Source organism: Gracilinanus agilis, chromosome 6 (genome assembly GCF_016433145.1).
Source record: "Gracilinanus agilis isolate LMUSP501 chromosome 6, AgileGrace, whole genome shotgun sequence".
In the NCBI taxonomy this organism is placed as follows: Eukaryota; Metazoa; Chordata; class Mammalia; order Didelphimorphia; family Didelphidae; genus Gracilinanus; species Gracilinanus agilis.
Window position 1 is genome coordinate 34,852,477 of NC_058135.1, and position 4,879 is coordinate 34,857,355.

Below are 4,879 nucleotides of genomic sequence, written 5' to 3' on the forward strand. Positions count from 1 at the left end.
CCACACCAATGCAACTATCAATAATATGTAAATAAGTCTTGATTGATCATACATGTTAAAACCAGTGGAAATGTGCGTTGTATATGGCGGGGGGCGGTGAAGTGGGGTGAAGGGGAAAGTAAAAACAAGAATCATGTAACCATTGTGTAAATGGAATTAGCTCTAGCCCATTCATAGTTAAAACTCTAGCCACCAGAGATAATGTCATCCATCCCCACCTCCCTTAGTGGGGAGGATGAGATGAGTTACCCACATGTGATAATAAGTAACAAATCAAGAACAAGGGATTGCCTTTTGGGCAGTCCAAATCAGTGTAGAGGTTGCCATTTGTCCACTTGAATTAGAGGTGGACCCACAGGAAGTGACAAAAGACATTATCTCTTCAAGTATGTTGATAACTTCCTGTTGAGGAGTTCCTGCTTTGAACTTGGTACTGAAGCATCTCTGCTGAGACCTCATGCAGCTTCCCCTCTGAATTGTCACGTGGGTAAGTTAGGCTGACTTTCTTGGCCTACCTTGGCGTTTCCAGACTCTCTACCTTAATTAGGCTTCTTGCCTCTCTGATTGCTAAGGCCTTGTGTCTTGTAGCCTAGTTTAATTAACCTTTTAACCCTCTCTCCATCCAGGCCTCTGCAGGCCCGGACTAGCCTCTCCCTCTCTCTATTTCCCTTCCTTCTACCTTCCTAATTGTAAATAAACCACCATAAAACCCATCCTGACTTGGGTCTAGTTTAATTATGGAATCAATCTGAGTTATTGATTCCCGGCGACCACACCTTAAAATTTATATCTATATAACATCTAATTTCTAAATATTACACCATGGAAAATTTTTCTAAAAAAATAAAATATTTTTAAAAATTTTAAAAAAAATCCAATTCAAATCTCATTTTCTATAAAGGGTCTTTCTAGACCTCTCCTTTAACATCTTTCTGACCCTATAGATCCTATGCCTTCCCTCTGGGATTACCTTCAATTTGTCTAGTATGCATCTTGTATCTACAGAGTTGTCTCCTTCATTCAAAGGTGAACTTCTTGAGGGCAGGGACTCATTTTTGTCTTTCTTTGTATGCCCAGTAGTTAGTAGAATGCCTGGCATATAGTAGAGGCTTATTGAATATTTGCTGATTAACTTAAGAATCTGATACCCCTTCTTCTCTCCCCGGGCATAGTTCTCTTCCCATAAAATGTGTTTCTGTGTGCAGTGCTTAAATGTTTCACAGAGAAGCATTGATAGATATATCTGGAATCTTGCCCACTCCTCAAATGGGAGGATTTGATTCCTGCCTAAAGGGTTGCTTAGAGGGCCACAAAACTGGTAACTCTGATTTCCTCTCAAAGAGAGGAATGTTGTTATTGTAGTTGTTGTCCACTTGTATCCCACTTTCCATGACCCCATTTGGGGTTTTCTTGACCACTTCCTTCTCCAGTTCTCATTTTACAAAGGAAGAAACCATGGCAAACAGGATTAAGTTACTTGTCAGGGTTACCCAAGTAAGTGTCTGAAACTGAATTTGAACTCAGGAAGATGTTTTCCTGACTCCATGCCTGGCATTCTATTAATTGTTGAGAGAGACAGAGAGAGACAGAGAGAGAAGATGAGAATTAGCTAGCTAATTTGCTAATAGCTATTTGCCCCCACTAAATATTGTTGTTCTAGGGCAGTGATGGGCAAACTTTTTAAAGAGGGGACCAAAGGAAAGGAAATGCTCATCTGTCAGTCTGTTTCTAAGGCAACTCTTTCCAAGTTTCATTGTATTATATCCTACTCATTGTATTCGTCAGATTAGGAATAATGTCATTTGGCCTGATAGAACATTTCAGGGGCCCCCTTCCCCCCCGCATCTGGCCCGACAACCATAGTTTGTCCATCACTGTTCTAGAGGAATGACTTTTTTTAGATATCCTGATTGATATCCCTTAAAGGTGAAAAGTTACCTTAAATTTACATCAATAGGTTTGAGTCCTTTTTACCAAATGCTAGTTGCACAAGACTCTCACAAATAGTAAATAGCAATTAAACTCATTTATCAAAGAAGATAGAAAACAAAAATCAATGAAGTTATGCAGATGAGAATATATCAGAAGATACACAGAGCCAATGAACTCTCTCCCTAGGAGCACTCAACCAAGAAAGTCTCTAGTCTCATAAAGGGAGAAATTCTACAAAATCTTAAGAGAGTGTGAAAAAAAGGGAGGATGGGTGTATTGTATTCAGATTTACAGGTAATTATGATGCCTTGGTCAATTAGTGAATTTATTACAGGGGTAATGCCCTCAACTTCCTCTTTCAAAAGAGGGTATTGAGGAATGGAAGGAGTTGAGCTAGATTTTGTTTTCATTTGGACAGGGACAGATGATTTAAGTAGGCCAACATCAGAAAATGATGTGGCCCAGAGAGACTCTAATATGTCTCCAGGATTTCAAAAGTGGGAGACTTATCTCATGACTGTCTGAAAAAAGTACAGGGAGCAAAGTTAAGAATTCCTCCTACAATTCCAGTGACATGGAGCCATCTGGAAAGCAAGTTATTGTGGCTCTAAGCTTGAATAAAAGATCTCTCCCTAGCAAATTTATAGGGAAGCTAGGCATCAAGAAGAAAGAGTGCTCCATAGACAGGAGTCCTATATACACTATCCTAGCGGAAAGCTTTTGAACCTTTTGGGGTGTCCCCAATACCTCTATTACATTCTGAGCTGATGGGATTGCAATTTGAATCAGGTATGCTCCTCAATACAGACCTTCAGGCTCTTGTGTCCAGAAGACAATCATAATAAGCAATACCAACCTTTAAAGTCACATAAGGTTCATCACTATGCAGAGGGGCAGTGGATAGGAACAATGGGTAATAAGACATCAGAGTCTGGAAAATGATAGGTTATATCCTCTGATTCCTGTGTCCCACCCTCCCCCATCCCCATAAACCTTCATAATCTTTGGGTAGTCCCTTGGGGCATTAACAATGGCAGGGGGGCCAGAATCTAGGTGGGAGTATGGAGAATTTGGCTACAAAGGCAGGGTTGAGGAGGTTTTTAAGGCAAGGATTCTGGGCTGGTTTTAGGAGCAAAGACACCTCTTAGCTGGAGTGGGAAGAGAATTTAGTTAAAAGGAAGTATACGAAGCAAGCTAAAGGACTTAGGAGGAAAGACCAGTACCAGCTACCTGGTAAGAGAAATGGGATCCCCCCTGCTGGGCTGTGGTTGGGGGCAGGGAGTTTAAAGCTTACCAGTAGCAGCAACAGCAAGCGGCAGTAACAACAGAAAGAGTTAACAGGACATTATTTAAAAGGATGCTGGGAATGTAGCTCAGGTGTGGCAAATTTTCTACCTGCACAGGAGGCAAGGTCAAAAGCAAGGACAAGTTCCGGAACTAGTTTTTTCCTTCATGCCTGCTGCTTCTCAAAGGTCTTATTCTCTCTCAGGAATTGTTCCCAAAAGTCTGGAACTGTATGTATCCTCTATCAAAGAAGGTAAAAGGTTAACTGGGAAAATGTATAGCACTGATATCCAAGATACATATCTATATGTAGGGAACTAATTAAAAAATATAGGTGCATTTCTCAATAAATAAATGGCCAAAAGAGATAAATAGGCAGTTAATAACAGGAAAGCAAGCTATCTATAATTTATATGAAAGAATTCTCCAAATCACTAATAAGAGAAATACAAGTTAAAATGGCCCAGAAAGCTAAGAAGAAAGGAGAATGGAGGCACAGGAACAAAATATCCAAGCCAGGTTTTTGTTTGTTTGTTTGTTTTAGCAAAGAACTGAACCAGGGGTTCCTATCAGTTGGGCAGTGACTGAAAAATTATGTCATTAATATAATAGGATATTATTGTGTCATAAGAAATGATGAAAGATCAATTTCAGAGAATTCTTCCAATGTAATTTTGCATCAGTTAACACAAGTGTTGAATAAGATGCCTAATAAAATGCCTAATTATGGTATCACAAGGTCAAAAGATGAATTAATGAAATAAAGTTAATGAACTCATGAGTAGCTTTCCAGAAGGGTTTGGCCATTTCATAACTCCACTAAACCTAATGTGAACTGATGCAGAATGAGATGGGCAGAACTAGAACAATTCATACAATGACTACAACATTTGTTAAGCAAAACTTTGAAAGATGTAAAAACTTTGACCAATGCAATGATTAATTATGATGCCTTAGTACTAATGATGAAACATCCTTCCTACCTTTTTACAATGAAATGATGTACTGAAAATGCAAAAGGAGACATGCATTTTGGACCTGGTCAATGTATGGGTTTGTTTAGCTTGATTATGTTAATTTATATAAGGGATAAGTTTTTTTTAATTTAAACATTTATTAATAATCATTTTTAACATGGTTACATGATTCATGCTCCTACTTTCCCCTTCACCCCCCGCACTCCCCCCACCCATGGCCGACGCACATTTCCACTGGTTTTGTCATGTGTCCTTGATCAAGACCTATTTCCAAATTGTTGGTGGTTGCATTGGTGTGGTAGTTTCAAGTCCACATCCCCAATCATGTCCACCCCGACCCATGCGTTCAAGCAGTTGCTTTTCTTATATGTTTCCTCTCCTGCAGTTCTTCCTCTGAATGTAGGTAGTGTTCTTTACCATACATCCCTCAGAGGTGTCCTGGGTCATTGCATTGCTGCTGGTACAGAAGCCCATTACATTCTATTTTACCACAGTATATCAGTCTCTGTGTACAGAGTTCTTCTGGCTCTGCTCCTTTCCCTCTGCATCTGTTCCCGGAGGTCTCTCCAGTTCGCCTGGAACTCCTCCAGTTTATTATTCCTTTTAGCACAATAGTATTCCATCACCCGCATATACCACAGTTTGTTCAGCCATTCCCCAATTGAAGGACATACCCTCCTTTTCCA